The 25,326-nt window shown below is 34.7% G+C and overlaps 1 protein-coding gene across 1 annotated transcript in view; it reads left to right on the forward strand.

Annotated features, from left to right (window-relative positions):
- Positions 1-840: 840 nt before the first annotated feature.
- Positions 841-25,326, forward strand: part of LOC131434444 (dynein beta chain, ciliary) — a 69,785-nt gene continuing 45,299 nt past the window's right edge. Inside the window, exon 1 of the mRNA XM_058601162.1 lies at positions 841-1,002. The gene's annotated coding sequence lies outside the window, so the exon portion shown is untranslated. The remainder of the gene's footprint in view (positions 1,003-25,326) is intronic.

Raw genomic sequence — 25,326 nt, forward strand, 5'->3', positions numbered from 1 at the left:
TGAGTTTTATACAGAAGACTTATGGATGCATGTAAACTTATTTGTTGGGCCCTTCGTGTCAGCGTTCGTGTGCACGTCGCCCTGAAATTCACAATTAATTAGATATAATGATAAATAGATAGAATTAAAAGATGAATTGCAACGCTATATTTCCAACGGTTGCAAAATAAATTCCCAAATGTTAGGACATTCCTAAAATCAAAGAGTTTACCTCTAACTACATTGCCCATTGAAAGAAAATTTTAAATGTTTCAAATGCTCTTCATATAAATATTCTCGACTCGAAACAACCGATATGATGCGATATAAGAATCACTAGAACTATTAACCATAATAGCAGCTCAATCGTTCGTTAAACGAGAGTGTTTCAAGTCAAACCTACAACACTTGTTGCTGTACTTCATGTACACAAAAATGGGCGAAATCAAAAGCAAAGGTAACTTTCCCAGCACCTAACTCATAAGTCTTTGGCAACGAAACAAAAGAAAAACATAGAAACAACAAATTTGCCTCGACAGTTTTGAAGCGGCCAGCCACTATATGCAACAGCTCAAGGCTGACATCGACTAAACAGTAACTTCCAAATACGACCACCCATCCAGCCTTCCGGCCGGTATCGTATCATTCAGTATCACTATCACAATGACTCCGGAAAAAAGGCTCAGTGGAACAAACGAAATGGGGTGATACTATATCACTGCCATAGATACCGATTTTATTTATGAAAAATAATGTTCATAGAAAAAACTTTCTGCACGAAACATGCCTTTGCACGCAACATACCCCGGATGTCACTCCGTTCGGCTATGCGAAATCAGTTTTTGCCAGTCTTCGGACAGATTTTAATCGGTACGGATCCATGTTCCGAGCGGTCGGAACATTGGAAATTTTTTAAACTTTTATTAATTCGTTCGCAGAACTGAAACTATTTGTTATATACGATAAAGGTGTTGAAATTGTTGATAGTTAATTGTTTTTTGTTGCAGAATAGTTAATTTTTAGGTATGCGAAAAGTGTTACATAATCATTCCAAGGAAAAATACTGCGAAAAATGCAATTATTTTGTCTTTCTACATTAAAGAATTGCTTGAAAATGATTTGCGCGCCTCGCCTAAACGGATGCTCGATGTTAAATGGATATTATGCGGAAAATACAGATAATGCAAAAAAATAGTGATACAAATACCTCAAATGTTGGATTATTACATCGTTCTTACAAGGATTACGCACTTCTGGATTTCTTCTAAAGAAAAATCTGCAATTTTTAAACAAAAATTCCGTACCTAATAGATTTTGTTAAATTTTCACAATCATAAGGCAAAAACCATTTCCAACTATGCAAATAACATGATGTAATGCACAAAAACTTCGTATTGGTTATTTAGGTAATATTTCAAACAACAGCAGTGAAAAACTGCATCAAATGTAAAAAATTTTCCATTTCTTGCATATTTTCAAGATGGCGGACTTTGAAACTAAGTCGCAAAAAGAATCTAACCTTCACCTCTCGAAAATCGATTTGTTTATTTTTAAAAACATGATTGACATAATAAATAAACTTTATGGTATCGTGGCACGTGCAGCACTACGTTTTTTCCGTGCATGGGTGGTGCAGTCGTCGAAAGAGAAACTTCGATTGTTGTATGTAGTTCATTCGCCTCAAAAACGACAGGCGACTGTGACGTCATTTTCGAAAAAAAGGCCCAGTACTTGCGAGCCTCGATACGATTCGATTGCACGAAGCCATCATGACATCACGCAAGATCAAAACTAAATATGATTTTATCGTGTTTGTTTACCGGAGACGCTACATTGAATTATTATTAATATTATTCTCAAAAGTCTTTGGGGTTTTATGGAAAACAAAAAACTGTTGCTCGAACTAAACAAATCATTTTTAAATTGATTTGAGGCAAGACAATACTTTTACCAATATCTTCTTTATTTATTAAACTTATCGTAAGAAGATGAGTGTTTCGAAATATCAACACGGAACCGAATACTCTCACTTTCGAATACTTTCCACCAAACTTTGAGGTTCTGTTCAGTAACTTAATTTTAGGTAAAATAGTTCTAAGTAGTTTCCATAAGATACTCGCTAAAATATATTGGGATGTGAGTTATAACTACACGCCGCCAAAAATAACCTTATTTTAAGAACTTTACCCAATAGAGTTAGATTGTGTGCAGGAACTTTATATGAAGTAAAATAACTCGATGTTGTTTCCATATGGTCCCATGTAAAAAAGTATTCAACAGTCAGTTGGTTCTAGTTAATGATTAAGTTCTTTCTATTCAACTTGAAGTTGAATATAGTTTGCCTAGTTTTAGCTTCTTGCGTTAAAATCCCATTGCTGTGTGGTTTAACTCTTTTCTGACAACAATCAAAAGCGTAAATGAAAGCGACATCTAAAAAAATTCAAAGGTAGATGAAAAAATCTCAACCGTTGCTTATTAGTATGATGCACCGTCCCTTGACAGAATGATGTTTGGCAATTTCTGAAATTAACATCAGAAATAATGGCAGAATTAAGATCGACTTGTTTCGATTCAGATAAAACTTCAATTGGTTTTGCATGAACGGAGAGACCAATTCGTCTTAAGATTGATTCTGAAAAAAGAGCGAATGCATGTTTTTCAAGCACTGAATAACTTTTAATAAAATCTGCAAAATGAATCAGTTTCCTCACGGAGAACCCTTCGATCATAAAATTGCGATATCGCAGTTTTTGATTTTTGCGATAGTTGATTTAACTAATTTCTTTTTGATTCAACCAAAATGGTTTTTGATTTGCATATATTCAAGTAGTTGAAAAATATGTTGTTTTGAATGCTGTCAAATACCGGAGACAGTTGAAAGCAAAACAATAATCGCAATGCAAAATCAACAACTTTTTTAGTTGAAATCTGCTCGCGTCGCTTCAAAATGTCAATGAAAACAACATCGATGGTTAAAGCGTTTGGTGAAATTGTGTTCATTCGATTTGAGAAATTTATGATAACAAGTGATTATAAAGTTAACCTTGTTTAAGATGAAAAAGATTTGGTGACAAATTAGAAAATGTTAACGAATTATCATCTCGTATCTTTCAGCTATGCGCAAAAATTTTATGCTTCAAATTCGATCATTGATTTACTTCCAGCAGACTGTTTTACTTCCAGCTGTTTGATACCGATGATGATGTTCATGCATTAGCAATAAAACGCTTTTTGACATGAATTTAATTTAAAAAAGTAACAGGAGCGAAGGGTTTCAAACACACAGAACGCGCTGCGATTGACTGGCGCTTTTGAATTGCCGTCGCAAAATTCCAATTCCCAGCGGTTGATGCACCCAAGCTCATATAAATTGACTAAAATTATCAGTGCATAACTTTAGTTCAACCGTTTGAAGGCATCATCTTTCAAAACTCATTTTTTTCACTTTCAATACTCATGTCTAAAACAAATAAAACCGATTTATTTTTCAACTAACAGAATTTTGTTTCAATAACAACACCAGTTCGTTCAACTAAAATATTTGTTGAAATTGAAAGGTATGTGTCCTCACTAATTGACAGCATTTTTTTTCAAACAGTTAAGTTAGTTGTTTCAACCATCGTTTCTGCTAATCGAAAAACAAAAATGACAGTTTAGTTAAAACAACAATCGATTAGTTGTACCAAATTTTAACCAATCGAATTCAGAAAATCAACTAATATTCTGGTTGAAATGGGATCGCGGGTGGTTCCGTGCTGATCTGTTAGGCCATCGACGAGAAAACGAAGTAAGTTCCGCTATTGCAGGTACTTCCGACGCCGGAACCCGAGAACCGGTATGGTCGATGTCTGTTTGTATGACCATCACCTAACATGTCATAAAAACTCTACTAGTTTTTATTCAAATTCTAAAGATTTTATACGTTTTCATTCAAATCCTAAAGATTTTTATCCTACTCAAAACGACGGTATAAATTTTTGTTTAATCCGAAAAATATGCAATAATTTTTGGTAAGACTATAAGACCAATCTCTGAGAAAATCGAGTAAGATCCATTTTTGAGCATATGACTATTATCTACCGTCGTTGATTGAAAACCGGGAATCCGGATAGCCGAAATTGGTTTGTTTGGCTGCCTGCTGATAATAGCTACCGATTGGAGTAATTCTGAGGCCAATTTAGATTATTTTTACATATTTTGTTTCGCCGCTTCAAGCGAGAGTACAAAATATTTAACACACTTCAAAAATTCAAAAATGCCGTATGAAACCATGAGACCTTTCATTTGAACCTAAATTTGTTAAAATCAGTCGAACCATCGCTGAGAAAAGTTAGTGAGATCCATTTTAAAATATATGACCACTATTTTCGGTGCTTCCGGAACCGGAAACCGGGAACCAGGTTAGCCGAAAATAGCTCACAAACTAGCAAGTTAGTTTGCAGAACATTGGAGGAATTTAATATTAAATTTTATGAGATTTGTACCTGTTTTTACCATCATTTGTGAAGAAATACTCCTGAAATGGAAAATTTTCCACTTATCGTGCTTTTATCCTAAACCGGGAGTCAGATCCGTATGAAATATTTTAGAAATATTTAGCAAACTATAAAATCTTTCATTAGAATTTTAGTTTGTGAAAAATCGGTTAAGCCATTTCCGAGAAAATTAGGTTCACATTTTTTCCTTAGTTTTCACATATTACCCTGTAACTCCGAAACGGGAAGTCGGATCCAAATGAAATTCAATAGCAGGCTATGGAATTATAGAACCTTTCATTTGAATCTGTAATGAAAAACGGTGCAGCAATCTCTGAAAAAAGTTTTGGTGCATATCACCCTGTACCTCCGAAACCGGAAGGCAGATCATTTGAATCTAAGTTTGTGAAAATCGGTTCAGCCTTATACGAGAAAAGTTAGTGCACATTTTTGTTACATACATACACACACAGAAGTTGTAGAATGCCTTGTATTTATGAAACGGAAGCAGCAATCCTCGATTCGGCGGAAGCAGTGAAAATTTTATCTCGCAAGAATTGTTCTCCGACGGCGTCTTATTCCGGAACAATAGCTAGTAGAATGGCGGACAGCGTCCCACAGAGCGTCAAGAATAGCGGACGAAACGGCGTCCCAGCGAGCGTCACGATGAAGGATCAACGGAACTCGACGCTTATCCGGGTTGAAGGACCAAATGTCGAATAACACCTTAGGAACAGCAGAAGAACTTACGATTGCCATACAGAGCGGTGACGATAGACGGCGACTGCAGTTTTATGCACTTCTACATGAAACTAACCGACTTCGGAGATTCGACGATGATCCGGTGCAGTAATCCCCGATAAACTTATTCTAACAACTTCAAATTCTCAAATTTTTACATTAACAATTAATTTAACAAAATTTGATGTAACGGGTTGAATTCGCGCACACTGCCTTACACACCGTTCTTTTCACTTCACTCTCAGGGTTGACGTCTTTCTTGAGCAGCTGCACGCTTAAAAATAGTTACTAAAAAATGAGTAAGATCTCACTCATCTACAGAAAAAGTGGAACAACTCTAATTTAGAGTAACTCCGAAGTTACTCAAATTTGAGTTCTTCCACTGGTAAAGATATTTGGGTAAAATCTACTCATTTACTGAGTAATACTTTATTTGTACATGAACCAAAAATAGAGTAACTATCACTCAAATTTTGAGTGAAATTTTATTTCACATATACCAAATTTGCAAAAAAATTGCTCCTTTTCTGAGTGTATTGTATTAAAATATTAAGTAATTGAACTCAATACTATATCAAGTGGTGGTTGCTTGGAGTAGTGTGTCAATCGCAAATTAACATACATGTCAGTTATGCTCAGGCACCAATCATACACTTATTCCTCAGAAATGACATTTGAGCACATTCGGTTTCATTCTAAAGCACAACACGGAGTTTATCATTCCGGTTTTTGCAGACACAACACAGTTTGTGTTGAGCGACTCACCCTCGAAATACGCGATCTCACTAACAAAATATACAACCTGTTGCTACAAATGGTTATTACAACTTTTAGACTGATCTTGCGAATAGAAAAAAAACGAGTTATTGCGTTAAACTCAAATTTAGAGTAGGAGTTACTCAATATCATTGATGATAACTACTCAATTTTTGACGTTTCCATGTATCATTTGAAAATGAGTAACTAGTACTCAAACTTTGTGTAACTTTTTCTAAGCGTGTGACGAATAAGAGAATTTTATATGGCCGGCGACCCCTATTATAATGGTGTGTCCGGAAACACAGGTTGTCCATTGTGGTTGCCACGTCTTATGTTTCCGTATATTTAATTCTTTCAAAATTTCATAAGAAATCGTAAGATACTTACATACTGATATGATTGCTCTTCGCGAACTAGATATTTTTAGTGAACATCTTACAAGCCAGTTATAATTCCATATAAAATCATTCGGATCATTCTGCTTAAAATTGCAATTCAAGAAAAGCGAAAAACCTAATTTCTAAATCTCTTCCGCCTTCCTTAAAACTGCTCGAGAAAAAATATTTCAGTTTCAGTTTACATCCACTAACACATTTGATTAGCAACAAACACATTTCTATATGGATTTCCTCTTGCAGAAATTATTGCGATACAAAAATTTACGTACCTTCTATAAGTCAACCCGCTAAATAGGAACCGTTAATTTAACACGCGAAAGGCAATGGATATAGAATGTTGTCGTAAAACTATTTATTTTTCCGGAAAACTGCTTATGCAACAGAAAATATTTAGTTATGTTTTTTTTGTGTAGCGCAATCTAAAACAAATCCATTGAAGCAGTGTTGCTAACTTTTTTATTAGGGAATTGAAATCTTTCGGCAATTTTCCATCAAACGTTGGTGAAAAATCTATCAAAACTGATATTTCGTCCAGAAAGTCTGCCTTAACGTTCGTTTGAGAATAAACTATTGCTAAAAAAGATTGTTTGAAACTCAATCGCGCAAGCCACTTTGATAAACTGGTTGCACTGCATATATGAATACATAGATCTATGACATACGTACCAAATAAAATGTACGTAATACACTTTTAAATTCTACTCACTTTTGTTTAAAATGGTCAAAGTGGAAATATCACTATTTATTTTTTGGGTTATGGTTTTTATACCAAATTTCGTCCCCTTCATTCAAATTATTTAATGGATCATTCCGTTCCTCGTGAAACGTGATCCTTTTGTTTACAATCTTTTCATCATTTTTGGTTTGCGGGAATAGCAAATGTCTTTTATAACCCCATTTAGGGTTAACTAAATCTATTAAAGTCTTTGGTTTATAAGAGAATATCTTCTCTGATGGAAAATATCCATCACTTGTCAAACAGTTATTTCTATAATTAAACAAAAATAAATTCGTATGATCCTACGAATTTAACTCAGGCACTTTCGGTTCTAATAAAAATTTCTTTAATACTTCTTTGGTTGTTCACACCAATCGCTCCGATTGACCATTACTTGATGGATTGTAAGGCGGGCGTTCGAGGACTTTAATGCCTTGTATCTCCAGAAAAGTTGTAAAAGAATGAGAGTTCAATGGCGGACCGCCATCAGATACTAAGCCATCCAGTAATCCGAATCGAGCAAAATAGCCCACTAAACATTTTAAAACGTCATTGCAGTCAGTTCCTCTTTTCTCTAAAAATTCAGTTGACACCCTCTAAGTCTAGCAAACAGAAAATTTTACTGCCAGATAAATTTGCAAATAAATCTTGTGTTATTGGTAAAGGATATGTATTGACAATTATATGTTTATTGATTGAAACTTAGCAATCAATAACCATTCTGATATCATTATTTTTTTTTTCATAACTATAATCACCGGTGAAGCCCATTCGCTGGTTTGAATTGGTGTAATAACATTTTCTTTTTCTAGTTTGTCTAAATATTTTAATACTTTATCCTTCAAACGAAAAGGTACGTCATTAGCCTTTTTAAAAATCGGAATATTATTTTTCAATACCAGATTTGCTTCAAACCGATTTATCGGCGAAGAGAAATCTTTCAAAAAAAACTTAAGAAAATTTATTTTTGATGTCTTCCACAAGATTATCCAAATAATGGTCATTTACCCTATTAATCATAGTATTTCCCGAGAATAAATCTCTCACTTTTGGGAAAAATACGTCCAAGCACGGTCTACCCGTTGGAGAACAAAAACGTTATTGCAATCTACAATAAATAATGTCAAAATACTTTTAAAACCATTCAGTTCAATTGAACCATTAGTTTCTCCCACTATTATCAACTTTGACCCTACCATTAATTGTTTACTACATTTACTCAAATTGTTCAAAAAATTGGACTCATACTGTAATCTACTCATTATTGACACAGATGCCCCACAATCTATTTCCATATTTATCCATTTATCTTCGATTTTACATTTATTTACACAAGGATAATTTACACCTGAAATAGATGAAACATTCATACAATTCAAAACATCTGTACCTTTATCTTCCTCGCTGTCGGATGGATTCTTCATGTCGGTCGTCATCCTGTTCAGCAGTTCACTCAGATGTCTATCCGCACTGGGTCCAGGATTATATGGAGGATCTATAGTGCAGGAAACTGCACTATAGAAATTCTATTCTTCACTAATATGGTCAAACGATTTTCTTAATAAAATAAAAACGACTCACCGAAGATTTAAACGATCTCACCCGATATAAAATTTTGCCTCGACCTTCGCCGGATTCCGTGACCTTCGCCGGATAATGCGACCTTTGCCGATGATAATTTTCCAGAAATTTTGCGCTGGTAATGTTATTTCGCTTTTATTTGTACTGTCGACACTGGATCTATTATTATATCTGGATCTGGACACTGGATCTATTATTGTATCTAAACTTTTATTGTTCAACAAACAAAAGAAAAAAACGACGCCACGCTTGCAATAAAAAGGTTAAATTCCACCATAGAACAATGTGCGCTGAACTTTTCTTTAAAATAAAACGCTGTCACTATGATACACTTTTACCCTATATCCACCTACCACTCATTAAATAAATGAAAAAATGTATTAGTAGCGTCGGTATCGACTGCCGCCATTTGCAGATAACTTGCCTGGGAAAACAAAAAGCTGTACAAAAGCACTAAAGCACACTGCAAAAGATGCCACTTTATAGAATTTTGCTCGTCGCCACTTTTTACATTCTACTCACCGTTGGGTAAAATGATCAAAGTGGAAATATCACTAAGTGGAAATCACAAATTCAAAAAACACTTTGAGAAAGGGCACTGTAATAACTTTGTTGATCTAAACAGTTTAGTAGTCTCGTAAGAAGTGACTCGATCTTGGTCGAGCAACTTTATTTTGTGAACGTTTCTTGATCGTTCCGTGTTGCCAAAACTTTTGATGTTCAATTCTATTTTTTTCGTTAAATTATATAGCAGTATATAACATACACAAATTACCAACACAAGTTAACTTGGTTTACTCTTGGTCCTCAATTCAATTTAGAATTATTTGTGGTTTTCTCAAACTACTGAAATTTGTATCATTATTTTTTAACTATATTTCCGATGATATAGAGAAAATATTATGTTGCTGCGTTGAACACAACAAGAGATATTCGCGATTAAGTTCTACCCATTCTTGTACAGTGTGAATTTTGAAAAGTCACCATATAGTAAAGTAATACGTAAGCAAAAGTCTTGGCATTACATTCCTTTTGTGGAATTTGGCCTTTCTGTTAATAATCCTTTCAGGTCGAGGCTCGAACATACGACAACTGGCTTGTAAGACCAGCGTCCTATGCATTGAACCGCCAAACCGGGACAAAGTAATACGTATTCACGTCGAAATCGTGGAGCCATTTAAATTGGCCGAGTGCAGCTTTCTTAAACATTTCCGTGAGCGGTATAGTATCGATCGACCGGATCACAGCAAACCTAGTCGTAGTGAAACTAATGGTGTTTTCGCTTGATGCAAAACCCAACGCAACTTCGATTCCAACTGCTGTCAAATGTATGGATTCTACAGCATTGGAGTTGGAACTGGGTTAGTTTTGACTTCAAGCAAAAACGACATGAAAATCGGAAGCTGCATTTAAAAGCGTTGAAAACGATTTGGTCTTACTCAAAGTTGTCGTATTGTGATGTCACCAAGAAATTAAATGCAGACCAAATCACCGTGAGAAGAATTTACCTACGAGAAGGATTTCTCTTTTTGGGACAGTCCGAAAGATGCATCTTCATGGACAACGAAACGTACATAAAGACGGTTTGAAGTCAGTTTCCCAGACAAAAGTTCTATAAAGCCATAGGTAATGTTCCTAGCAAGTTAAAACTCGGCTTTGCCGATAAGTTCACAACAAATCGTACTTTATTTCTTTTATTTTGAGTACTCAGTACTGAATAAGTTCACTCTCCGACTTGCATCTGATTATCCGTTTCTATTACTGCTTAGCAAACATTACAAAATCGTCTCTGATTTCGAACGTCTCGCAACCACAATTGTAAATTTTAAACTTCGGTTCACTGCACGGAATGCTGACTTGCATGTGTCACGCCATCGAGCTTCTTGTAAGGCTGCCAATCTCTATTTCATCATTTTACAACTTCGAGCATAAAGGTTACCTCGGGCAGATTCGAACAGGGTTTTAACATTTCAATTACCGCGATTTCTATCAGTTTCCGGTTAGCATTACTCATAAGTGTTCAAGATTAAGGCAAACTTTATGTAATCCAACAATCATCATTTTGTTTTGCCATCTTTTTGGTAAACATATTATGTCGTCTTGGATTTACGGGTAGAATTAATAGCTTCTTCAATTTTAATAGTCAGGAACAGAAAACTTTGAAATTGATCGTCTTTCTTCGGAACAACTCAGTTGTATATCCCCTTCCAATTCCATTCGATGCACAGCATTATGTTTCGAGCATGCAATCTTGGTTCGATAATAGCGTCCCTTGTTTGTCCAATGACTTTTTTCTGCACAACTTTGTGGAATGTACTCCGTTTCTCATCGCCTAGCTTTCAACCTCTTCAAAATGATTCGATTTCATTCCACTTCAGCAGCACATCACAAATGGGAACTTGATTCAGCAGATTCTTCGGAGATAAAAAATAAAGCATCCACTTGTTCGATTTTCCTTGCTTTCGTTCATTCGCAAATCATTCAAATTTGGCTTCGAATTTTCAACATTTAGGTGTTTTGTAGGTTTGTGCAAAAAGCACATATTTTGTTTCTATTTCTTCGCGTTTCACCTTCGGCTTATCAGTGCTCATAGCAGTTCAAATTGAACTGCCATCTCGCATCTAGCAGCTCAATTTAAACCGTAAATCAGACGCAAAGTTTACACTATTTATGCAACCCTTATATGATATTGTACAGGTGCAATATTATTTCTGACGTCTCAGGCGTAAATGAGTGACGGCTTATTACTGGCCGTCCAATTAAAGTTCAGTTAAATTCATATGTATTTTCTTTCTCTTTACATCTCTGTGTAATTTACATTTTAAGTGATTCAATGTTACATATTTCATCTTTGTTACAGTACTTGGTTTGTTTTGTTTCTTTTTTCGTATTTAAGTCTGATTTAGTGTCGTTGTGGTATAGCCGTCCCAGAATGTGAACATATAGGGGTTTTTGTTGGTTTGTGTAAAAGGCACATATTTGGTTTCTATATTTCTTTCGAGCGAACTTTTTCGTTAATTAAAAGCTAAACGATGTATTCCAAGAGCTGCTTCGAAGTTTTTTTAGTTGAGTCGCGTAAACTTTCAAGTGTGAATAATTGCTTTAATAGGGGATACTCAGAATATCATTCATCAGTTTTATCAGCCGCTAAAGCCAAATTATTCTCTTTTGGTTGCTTAGGTTATCCCGGTTCCAAAAGCACCAAAAGTAGTCGCCAAACAATACCGGACCTCGCCAACTTAGATTAATATAAAACAGTCGTATGGTTCTATAAGCTGCAAAAGGATTTTATACGGATCTGATTTTCAATTCCGGAGATACTGGATGATGAGTTTTGAAACATGCATATTGTCATTTAAAATGACGATGGCAAACAAGTGAAAAATCTTCCAAATTGGGTTTAAACTGTATTATATAGCTAGTTTTGCTATTTTCTGGCTTAGAGTGTCACCGATGAATATATGAATTATCAAATGAGATGTCATTTTACTCAGGAGAAAAGCCGTTACAAGGTGACCTACGTCTATCAGTTCATTAAAAATGGCACGTGATATTTTAAAAATTTACCCTCTGAGAGAGTGATAAGTTTTTGATCGTGAATACATCTTGCTGTATCTACATATTTTTTGCTACATGCCATCGGAAATATGATCATAACTTTATGATAAAATTTTTTGATTATAAAATCTAACGAAACAATTTATTAGTCTAGGGAGCCCGCAGTTTTTAACATTTTCAAAAAAATTATATTGTTTATTTTGAATTATGTTATGTTAATGAAGCATTTCATGAATAATTTGTCAGGTTTTAAGTCAATCGAAGCAGAAAACTTTGGCTTATGCGCCGAGCTCTTACTTATTCGCATTATGAGATAAGCAAAGAAGCTTGTGGAGTTTCATTCCGATAGGCTTGAAAATATCACAGAATATTCTTGAAATGTTTTACTATAAGAGAATACAAAGAAAAAAATAAATGATTTGTCAAAAGCTTTAGACCCTACCCGTTCTTTTATATTCTCGTAAAAATACGCCAATGATAGATGTGAGGGGTTTCAGTATAGATGCCTCAAAACAAGATAATATTAAAGTTGGTGGATGTGACTTTCATGAAAAACTTCATAGCTGACCGCATTAATAACCCGATAATTGAAGCTTCGATCAAAATAAAAAAGGTAACAGTTGTCAACTGATGACCTTTTGTTAGAAATACACACACCCCCATGTTTTTTTGTTAGATTCCAGAGAACTGAGCCTAATGATACATAAGGTTAAGCTGTTTCAAGCCTCAGCTAACGAACTGGTTTTCCGAGTAACCACATAACCTTTCTATTTCAGAAAGGCAAAAAAAGGACAACACACTAAATGGTCGTTCGTCGTTCGTTTGCGTTTACCGAGTAAATACAAACAGTCCAGCAATAGCCGTCCTGTGATCGAATATGTCCAAATGGTATCTTTTTGTTTGGACTTCCAACGGCCAGCAGATTTATTTATTTTGCACTCACCCACTAACTACCCATCGGTTTTCGTCACTACAGGAGAATGACAATGTGATGTCCGTTGATTCAACTACAACTCTATAGATTTGCTTGAGTTATCATATTGGTCTCGACAGTTAGTTTACTGGAAGCATACTCAATCATCGTATTTTGCTTTTGTATCGAATAACTTGTTGAAATATTTATGTTTACATTAATTATGCAATAAATCGGCGTATCATAAATCATTGTTTTTGAAATACAAATACTTCACTAGTTTCGATTAGTATTACTGAAAGATTAAATACTAAAGCGTATATTCACAGTTTGAAATAAAATGATCAATGATATTAAAATCTTTCCAACATAATGTAGTTAGAAGCATATTGAAACGTGTTTCAGTGGTAATACTTCAATACTTACTTGTACTTTTGATGTGAACATCATTTGTTTCTCACAAATGTTTCGTTTCTTCATTAATTAAATTACAAGATTACATAAAAAGTGTGTCTCATTTTCATGAGAAAAATGTTCACCAGTCCCAGGAATATCCGAGAGCAGACTATCAGGTGGAAAAAGAAGAAGGCAGCTGAAAATGATTTGACAACATTTTACAATCAACTAAATGTGAAAAAGCTAACCGGACCGTTAAGTGTAAAAAGTAGTGTCGGTGAAAAATGGCACGAAAAAGAAAAAAAAAATTTTTCATATTATGAGAAGCTAAAGAAAAATTTGTTAAGTCTAGAAGATGAATAGTTTCCTTTCGGGAATTATAAATATAATGAAAGTGATGTTAGTGATGTGCTGAAATTGTGGTGGAGGAAGTCTCAATTTTTTGTGATACTGGAAAAAATACACGATGATGTATCAAGCATGATTCTGAAAACGGATCTGCTGTATAACAACCTGCAAATGGAAATAGAAGGCATCAGAGACCGATAATTCGTCGTTGATGTCAAAAATATGTGAACTTTTATAGTGTCTATTGGTCATTTGAGGAATCTATGAGAAACAGGTTTGAGTTTTATATATATACCGTTTAGGTTGCTACTTTTGAAGCTATCACCACCAAGGATCATGAAACTGTGAGCCCGCAGAACTTTGTACAGTTAAGGTTCTACTTACAGTCATAAGCAAACTGTCATTGCTGGAAAACACAACAGTAGTTTGCTCCGCTACTGTTTTATTAATCTTCAAGGAAAGATATCTGTTTATTTAAAGAAATGTACCAAACAAACTGATATTTTTCTTTTGAAATTCCGCTTAACGACAGCAAAGAAAATTGCTTTTGGGTTTGGCATAAACTGCCGTTTTCTTACGATTGTAAATTACCCCATTCAGGCATACCATAAATCTAGTACATAAAACAAATATGTCGTCGCGAGAAAAATTAAGTCTTATATCTTTGTGTGAAACACAGTCAGTTTCATTGCATCCGCCATTTTATCCGCTTCAGTTTCCTGAAGCACTTTTTAGTGCTAAAGATAATCATAAAGAACTAGTTGAATTTTGTAGCTTTCCTACCATTTTCCGAGCAACTGTGTCCGATACAAGACACACACGAGAAGTTTAAATAATTTGCACCGTCACTAACACATTCAATTACGAACGGCAATGCGAAAGTGGAAGTGATGATGCTGAATACATCGTTATACTAGTATACAAATATGCCGTGCGAAACAGAGTTGCCACGTATACAGATCAATATGTCTTTTTGTCGCGAATTCTTTAGTATGGGGCGCTTTTTGATCGTGATATCTAACACATTCAATTACGACAGTAACGCTGTCTCGCAATACGGAAAAGAAAATTTTGATTTAGAAACATCTTTATACTAATATACTTTATACAAATTGTTAGAACAAAGGTTTCCACATAATTTGCACATTCTACTTTCCAGGCGTATTAGAGCTGGCTAAACTTAAAGCAATCTTAAATATTTCTTTATCACAGTGAAAAGGACGGGGTTTTCAACTCCTCGTCGTTACGGATGGCCAGCTGCAGATGGCGTGGGATGATTTTCGTTTCCTTTTTGCACGGGCAGCGTTACCGGCCAATTCCAACACTTCGGCAGCCAAGTACTCCATCACTGCCGCCAGATAGGCTGGTGCACTGGCACCGACACGCTCGGTGAGGTTTCCCTTCCGGAACAGACGATGGATTCTGCCAACTGGGAACTGACGACCAGCACGAGACTTGAGCGAGACTTTGCCTTGCCCTTAACTGTTCCTCCTGTGTGCGTGTTTCTGCGTAAAAATTCCACAAGATGCTGTTAACAGCTCGAGTCTCGACAGCCAATTCAGTATTACTGGCTGGAAAGGTATTTTAACAAAGGGGACGTCCGTACACCGTTGCCAGTAGCAGGTATAAAATGAAATGTGATGTGAGAAATAGCGTCATTTAAGTTAAATCAGCTACTCTGAACGTACGAGACACCGTCAGCTAGATGGCACCGGAAACGTGTAGAAAGGCAGATTTGTACCGTCACTAACACATTCAATTACGAACGGCAATGCGAAAGCGAAAGTGATGATGTTGAACACATCTTTATACTAGTATGTAGTCGTGTGAAAATATGCCATACGATACAGGGTTGCCATATATACAGGTTAATCTGTATTTTATTTATAACACATACATATATGTACAGATTAATCTATATTATTATTATTATGATTATCATTATTATTACTATCATTATAATTATTAAAATTACTCTTGCATACCGAAAATCGTCGATACATTTCAGACCAGGCCATTGAAATTGTTTCGAGAAGAATCAGATATCTTCGAACTTCATAGCTTCAATAAAAATAAACTACTAATTTGTCGTACCTAGCCTCCAATATTGGCAAATTGAAAAGGAATTGTTTCAAGTTTGGAATATATAATTGTAGAATAGTAGCTGTTTAATGTAACTAATCTGTACTTTAATGTAGGTGCATCGCTTCAAACTCTATTAGTGAAAAAGGGGAAAGCTTGCACAATTCATACAATCAATCAACTAACTGATATTCGGAAAAGCGATGGGAGCGTGCCAGTTTTTTCGTATTCACGACATCCAGTTATGTCTCTGACATTACCCACCCGCCTTTTTTGTATAGTATAATATAGATGCATTAAAAAGAAATGCAAAAAAAATTTGCCTCTGTCATATAGAAAGGCTATGCAATTACTGTGAAAACCGACTTTTTAGCCGAGACCCGAATGGCCGAGTGTCGTATACCATTCGACTCAGTTCATCGAGATCACAAAATGTCTGTGTGTGTATGTGACAAGTATGGTCACTGGATTTTCTCAGATATGGCTGAACAGATTGTTATTGGATTTCATCTTTATCCGATTTCTAGTTTCGGAATTACAAGGTAATATGTGCAAGTCAATGAGAAAATGCGAACTCAATTTTCTCGGAACTTTCTCAACCGATTTTCACAAACTAAAATTTTTACATAATGCAGATACTTTGTTTTCCGAAAATTAAAGATTTCATAGTAAAATTGACTAAACTTAAAATTTATCATAGGAGGGGTGACGAGGCAAAAGGGTTTGTAACAAAACTGTATCAAAAGAGAGGTTTGTGAATACATTGGAGTTTAGTATAAATCTGGGGTTAAATGAATGATACAAAAAAATAATTTTAAATAGATTTCAATCAATGTATAAGGGAATTCGTGGCAAAGTGGGTATCGGGGCAAAGCGGCGAGTCGTCGGTAACTTCCGTATAACACTGCGCCATCTACCATAGATAGTGCGAACTTTATTGAAAAAGTGGTGTGGTGTAATTTTCGACGTTACAGCACGTTATGATCACACATTTTAGAGTTGTGGAATGCTAATCAATAACTCTAAACTAAACCGCGACTATGTGGCCCCCGTCGAACGACAATCGTAAGATTAAAATCGATTTTAAATAAAATATTTAAAAATGAGACTATGTGTGCATCGACCGAATTGATTAATTGTCGAACATGTCCTTAAATATGTGAAATTGAGCGAGATGAACGAGAAAATGGGCTGTGTTATGTCAGATTTGTTTCACCTACAAATGCTTTGCAAATTGCTTCGCAATGCAGTGAACTTTCACAGTAATTAAATTAAACTGTTTCTAGAGTAGTTTTAATATTTTTGTGTATTCCTCATTTATATTCAAGTCAAGTAATTACACTTATTTACCTAAATATCTACGAATACCGTTGAGTAAAGTTCAAAGTAAAAAGTTAAATTCAATCATGATCCGAAAGGCTGGACATCTTTACGTTAGTAAAAGCAATACGACAATCGCAAAACAAAAGATGTTGTTCCCTATTTTCAGGATGACAAATACCAAAACCCATAACTGTATAAACTTAAACATGATGTTTAGTTCTTTTTCCGTACAGTTAATTGATGCGAATCTCTTAATCACAGGTCGAATTCAGTGTAATGGAAGCCAATTATCTCAACCTCAATTTGCGACTTCAGCACAAAACATAAAGTTTGTCTCCAAAAGAAAAAAAGGCGAGCTACAACGATAAGAAACCAGCTTTAATTCAACTATTTGTGTAACGCTTTCTCATAATCCTGTATATTACTGTTATATTCTTTAAGCGATTGTCATTTGAGCCTTGCATAAAAGCACACAGAAGGTAGTCACTAGTAGATGTTTCAATCCAGACAATGAACCACAGAATAAGTGGATTAAGTTTCATAACAAGTAGCGTTAATGTAGTTTAAAATTAAATTCATTCAAATCGCATCAACGAACTGCGCGTAATCAATACATGTCCCGTTTTGGAGAAACTTACGGAAACGACTATAGGTTTCTTTTTCTAGCGTAACTAATTTTGTTATTTGGAATTTGTTCTGGTAGTTTGCCATGAAAGTAACAAGTATAAAGCAAAGTCCTATTTCAACAGACTTCGCAGCCGATTCTTAGTGTACAGAATCATTAGGTTAGGACTATACGGCATTTGGCCCATCAAATCGACGTTTTAGGTGCTCTATCATTCGGTTGATTGAGCCAATGTGTGAGAGCTTGAATTATCGTGATGAATGATTTTGCGTCTTGTGTTTGTTTTCCTTACTTCACGAGAAATCATTGCACTGAAATGTTCACAATTCAATTCCATTTTTGGTAAATTTTTCAACTCACAAAAAACAATACAAATAGCGCTCAACTGACGGAATGTTCTGAAGATAGTAGTGGTTAAAAATGTCAAACTTTATTATGGAAACGTCAAATCCACCGGGCAACATTTAGTGTTGCCAAGGCTAAATACATAAGTAACAACCTACGTAGGAGATAGGCACACGGAAAGACCGAAATCAGCATTTTGGCGAAAAAATTAGTTGATTTTCTGATTTTAGTTAGTTATTTTTTGAGACAACTAAAAATATCTTACTTTTGCCAATTTAGATTTTTTAATTCTAATTCCGTTAATAATAATAAAATACTTGTTAAAATGACTATTTTTTTAGTTGAATTCACCAATTAAACGTGCTGTCATTTCTTAGCTAAGGCACACTTTGTTTTCATTCAACTATTTTTTTTAGTTGAATTAGAGAAATAAACCGTTGTTTTCAATCAACGTGAATGGTTGAATTGGCTTCTGCAATTTGCAGCTATATGGCGCTCTGTCACCGAGAAAATGTTAACACCGTAATGACTACAAGCCACTAGATGGCACACTACTACCGAAAAAAAATTCAGTCGCGGTTGTCTTTTCTATATTGGCAGGTATAAATACGATGTTGTATTGGAGAAAAAGATATAAACGAAACATAAACTTCTTTTTGAAAATTTTTCTCCTAAATCGCTGTTTTCTTCATTCGACTTCGCGAAATCGACTCTCTCACTGAAAACTTTGAGCACTCGGAAAACAAAAACCGAATACAAGTAATACACCGGACGGCGTAGCCCGGAAGGTTTGAAGATACAAAAAACATCATTTGACATATACAATTAGAGTGCAACATTCGAAACTAATTTCACTGTTCCGCGTAAAAACATTATTACGAACAATCGCTTCAAATGCGCACAAATTCTGAATAAATACACTTTCCACTAAGAGTTTACGTCATATTTACAAATCGGTTTAGAAATTTATATATGGATATATCGTAACACATGCGAAAAACATCTAAACAATTTGCAAGCAGTTTCAACAAAACTGTCCTTTTTTGCATTTTAATGGATTGTTTTGCTTTGACACTTCGCATGAGTTTTTGGCTAATAAACTTGTTAATAAAACCCATTTCATTTTTGTTTTCTTTATGCTGCCTTCAGTAATGATGATGATAGATAAATAGAAACAAATTTTCTGATTTTAACAACAAAATTAGTTGTCAATGAGAATTTCGTGTTGGATTGAAATAGTGCTAGTTTGTGTCCAGGATATTCGCCAACTGAACACATTCTCTAAAAATAAGAGTTTTTTCAGTAAAGTAAATTCTCAATTTCAATTAATTTTATGGTTATTTTGGAAATTTTGTTGTTAAAATCAACTAATTCAAAAACAGTAATACGACTTAGGCGCAGAACTAATTTCGGTCGTTCCGTGCACCATTTAAATACTACGTGGACTAAAATAACTCTTTTTTTGTTGAACGAAGTACACTGAATGTAGACATAGTCAGGTCAAGTAAATTATTTTATGCCATTGAAGAATCCAGCCAGTGATTGTTGTTCGTGAAACAACCAAAATATTAGTTGTTTTTCTGAATTTGATTGGTTAAAATTTGGTACAACTAATCGATTGTTGTTTTTTCTAAACTGTCATTTTTGTTTTTCGATCAACAGAATATTCGATTAATATACTGTCTTTTAGTAACGCTGGTGTCAACGAAACTTTCTAATTGTGACCACTATATCACTTACGAGCAAAAAGTCGAACCGAATGCACTGATTAGATGAATGAATATTAAACATTTTCAATTTAATCACTTTGTTCATACAATTTTTGTACATGACTTGAAGATAACATGATGCTCATTCATTAACATGCATTTCACGATGGAGAATCAAGTTAATTTTAAGACCAAAATTCAAACGCATGCAAATCACTGGGTTCTAGTTTTGGTTAAACACGTTTTGTTAATTGCAATATCTCTAACGGCTATCAGTTCTGTGCAAAGCACTACTATATATCAATCGTTTCTTCTTGTAACACCAGAGCAGTAAAGATGTAGATAATTTATCATCACATTAATATTCTGACAATTAGTGTTATGATAAATATGAATTTACTATCATTCAAAAGTTACTCTTCACGAGTTTTACAAACGTATAATAAGAGAATTTCGTTTGCATGAAAATGTTTAAGAAACGCGTTTGAATTTCAACTAAAGTAATGGTTGATTTTCCATTGCGATTTTTGTTTTGCTTTGTGCTGTTTTTGACATTAGACAGCATTAAAAACAACATATTTTTCAACTACTTCAACATATGCAAATCAAATAGCAAATTGGTTGAATCAACTAATTATTAGTTAAAACAACAACTGCAAAAATAAAAAATTGCGGGATCGTAATTTTTTATTGAAGGGTTTTCCGTACAGCTAAGCAATGGTGTTAATTTTCAGATTCTGCTTGATGATTTGAAAAAAATGCAATTTTTTATCTTTTTCTCATGAATCGAACACTAACAAAAAAAATCATGTAAAAATTTGGTAAAAAAACCTATTTTAATTCACCTAATGGCGAAATGATGCCTTTCTCATATCTCAGATATTCTCATATATACAGGTGCGGTGTTCTTCAAAATAACTAAAAATTTCTTTGATTCTTAAAAAGCTAATATAACCTACAGAGTGAAGCAGTACACAGGTCGGTTAGGCCATCTCCGAGGAAACGAAAAAAGGTACTTCCGAAACCGGAATCTGGGAACCGGTTGGTTCGAGAAAAGTGATTGGGATCCATTTTTGAGTCTATGGCTACAATCTTCGGTCATTCATCAAAAACACAAGAACAAGGAAAGCTAAATTATTGTTTGGCCATCTACTGACAATGACTACCGATTGGAATAGTTTGTTTTGAGGCAAGTTTAGAAATTATTTTACTTTTTATTTCCGGTGCTTCCGAAATCAGAAACCGAGAGCCAGCATAGTCGGAATCGAGTTGTTTGGTTGTCTATTGACAATGGCTACAGTCTGGAAAGTTAAGAAATATTTTTACGTGTTTTGTTTTTGCCGCTTCAAGTCTATCCAATTTTGACACACTTCACCATATAATTCCGAAACCGGAAATTGAGATCGGATGAAATTTGGCAGTATTCTATGGATTCATGATACCTTTCATTTGAATCTAAGTTTGTTGAAATTTCATTTGAATCTAAGTTTGTAGATTTTTTTCACTAATCACACTGTAACTCCGGAACCGGAAGTTGGATTAAAATGAAATCCAGGATCTTTGTTTAGGCCAATTGTACCTTTCATTTGAATCTAAGTTTGGAAGAATCGATTCAGCCGTCTCTGAGAAAAAGTAAGTGCACTTATTTTCCTTTTTTTATTGAAAGATGGCTTTTTGGTCAAGTGTTGCTTTACAAAATATTTATTTTTCGTTAAAAGCCGACGTTTCGAAGGAACATATTCCATCTTTCAATAAATTACAAAAAAGTGGTCGTACCGTCTTCACCATTTTTTTCCGCATATCACTCTGTAATTCCGGAACCGGAAGTCGGATTCGAATGAAATTCAGGAACTTTGTGTAGGGTTACAAGACCTTTCATTTAAATTTAAGTTCATGAAAATCGGTTCAGCCATCTCCGATAAAAGTGAGTGCAAAAAATGTAACATACATACATATACACACACTGACATTGTGCGTACTCGACGAACTGAGTCGAATGGTATATGAAACTCGGCCCTCCGGGCCTCGGTTCAAAAGTCGGTTTTCACAGTGATTGCATAACCTTTCCTTATGAGAAAGGCAAAACATGTTAATTAATGACTCAGTAACTTTTCGTGGTATGTTTGATGAATATTTATGAAGAAATCGTGAGTTTAGTGATTAACTGTTAAATTATGATCAAAGTTAATCTTATTCGTTTTTTACTCATGTTTAATCTTATGTTTGATGACAACACGTGAATAATCTTTTTTTACTCATAGTTGTAAGGTTTTACCATCTGCTTTCGTTTAAACTCAAGTAAATAGAAAAAGTCGTCCGAAAATATGCTAAATACATGGGATATACCAAAATAATCACCATCACGCTATCTCGTGGTGACCACGCTGATTGGATTCTGCAATTTGATTATCCTCTTTTTACATTTTTTATTGCTATTATATTGGTACGCAAGATGACACGTTCATTCAGCGAATTTTGTGAAATTATGTCATTTTCGTGTAAAACCTAATATCTCGAACGGGTGTTTTGAAGCAGTCAATCTATAACAGGATAAGGCTCACCAAAAAGGCACAGAAAATGACAACCTTCCAGCATAGGAAACAGTTATTCAAGTCGTTTCGAACTTTATTATTATGTATAATGATTAATGATGATGGCTTTCAGTGAAACAGAGAATTTATTACTTAACCATGGTATTTATTTTCAAGATATTAAATGGTATGTAACCTCGATATTTGTGTGATCGAATTGAAAGAGGAACTGATTTGCATAGGTATAATACTAGAAACGCATCTGATGCTAGAACACCAAGCTTTCTGTTAGCCAGATCGCAAAACTCATTATTGTACAGGGGACCAAGTTTTTTCAATTAGATGCCAAGAGAAATCAAACGCGCAGCGACATTGGTAGAGTTCAAAAAGTTATGTATTTCACACATAAAGTCCGCTTCGTAAGCAAATATATAGTTTTAGATTTTGTTAGTTAAATTTTTTTAGATTTTTTTTTTTACGGATTACGAAGATTGTATTTTCTTTTTGTTTCTATATATTATTGTGAGACGTATTAAGTTAAAAATAATGAGCAGTCTACAAACGCGTGCGAAGCAGGTAGTGACTATTTGGAAAGCGATCAGGACTGGCCAAAGAACCTTAGCATTCAGTGTGTTAAGTTTGCTCTTGACCTTGATCGCAAGGTTTGATTAATAATTTAAGGAATAGATTCGGGAAACTAATTGGGATCGACAGTTGTTGATAGAATTGGGCTTGGCTCTGCTCATACGCAGTCTCGTTACTCCATCGTAACTGATGTGTGTAACGATGAACTGATCCGGCGGGAAAGGCCAGGTGAATTACTGTCTGATACTGGTTAAGATATCGGGTTCGATTCCCGATGTGATCAAGGATCTTCCCGGGTAGAAAATTTTCTTGATTAACCCTGGATAATAAATCCGAAATATTTGAATGTTATTTTGTGGTCAACCGTTCTTTTGAAGAAGAACCTATACCTGCTAGATTAATCAGATCGTTTTCTTTTGTTTACTGGTTAAGGTATGTGCACAAATATTAATTAGCATTTAGATAACTCGTTCTGCTCACACCTTTGTAGGGGTATGAGGTGGGACCACCATCATCATCATCAATATAATGTAATGGATATTATTTGAACGAAAATGATCAAAAGTGGTAAATGGGGTAAAACGCACCCCCTTAGCAAATGTTTCCATATCCAGAGAATATCACGTGAGAGCCACATGCATGACTACCCACCGTCACCATTGTTTCTCATAATAACGAACAAATGCTCTCTGAATGTATTGAAAAATACATAAATTATCGTATTTTCAAAACCGTTGAAAATTGTTCACTGAAATATATGCGGGGCATGACACACGATCGTGGAAAACATGAAAATATACATTTTATATTACGCGAATTTACAATTTTCTGAGCATAGAGGCAAGATGATCTTAAACAACGGGTGAACATCCATCAAAACAACGGAGCAAAACTCATGAGAAAATTGGGGCAAATGGCAACCTCATAAAGCTACTTCTTCTTATTTAAAAAAAGTTTTAGCCTTTTCGTGGGCGAAAAATTTGCCATATGTAAGGTTGTTCAGTATTATTCATTAAATTAATAACCTATGCATAATCTTTGTAAGTGAATTCTTCAGCATTTTACTCCATACAATTCGGGTCATTCTGCCCCCGAAAACATGAAACGATAACATTGACGATTTTGCATATAGTTTCAAATACATCGTCTTTATTAGAACTAATTTTAGAAAAACGAAGCATTGGCAAAGATGTTCACTGGTGACTTAATTAAAATCGTCTTCCTCACTCTAGAAAATTACCATGGAACGAACATCAAAAATTACATATAACAGAGACATAATAATTGTTATTTTCCAGGCACGATTGAACCATCCCTACCAAAATTTTATAGTAATCTATTGCCATGACGGACTTTCGGTTTCATTAAAATTTCAGTGAAAAAAATTGGTAAATTCTGAGGAAAGCAAAAAGGTGCATTTTACCTTGAGTGTCGTTTTACCTCATCTTACCCTATATACCGGGAAACAATGTGCTTAATCACATCAATATCCAAGATGGTGACTTCTGGTTCATGGATATTTCCCAAAAACCGTGAGAAAAGGGTGTTATAGGAGCGAGATTGATGAGTGTATATAAAAAAGCGATGGTTGTAATCGTTTCACATTTCAAAATGGCGACTTCCAGTTCATCGATAAATCTTTAAACTCTGGGATTGATGAGTAGATGTCGAAAGCGAGGGTTGAAGTCATTTCAAAATCCACGATGGCGACTTTCGGTTCATAGATACCTTTCAAAATCCGTAACAAAATCGATATTTTCGAAATGGGATTGATGAGTACACAGAAAAAAATTATGAATTTTACAGGTGACATAATTCTACAAACGATACAATTTATAACTACTTAACTTGTCAAATGACGCAATATTCCATTCGTACAGAATTTTACAGGATCCGAGTGTTATTTGCAATTGCCGCTGTATGGATTTATAAGTATCAATCACTCATCATGCAGATACATAAGTGCTTCTGTGACTCAGTCAATTAACTAACGTGCTTTGTGATCTTCTGTTTCTCGGTTTAAGTCGCGCTGTTGGTAATGGCCTTTTGTTTTTTATTTCATTCAATTTTAAGCCCTGTAATTTTTAAATCACACAATTTCACACATGTTCTTGAATATAAATTAGTGTGAAATACGACGCTCCATTTATGTGCATTTTATAAGGTGTAAAATCACAACACTTTTTTGATCTGTGTAGATGTCGAAAAAGGATCGTTGAAACCGTTTCAATATTCAAAATAGCGACCTCCGGTTCATCAA

The sequence above is a fragment of the Malaya genurostris genome, chromosome 3, assembly GCF_030247185.1.
Source record: "Malaya genurostris strain Urasoe2022 chromosome 3, Malgen_1.1, whole genome shotgun sequence".
NCBI lineage: Eukaryota > Metazoa > Arthropoda > Insecta > Diptera > Culicidae > Malaya > Malaya genurostris.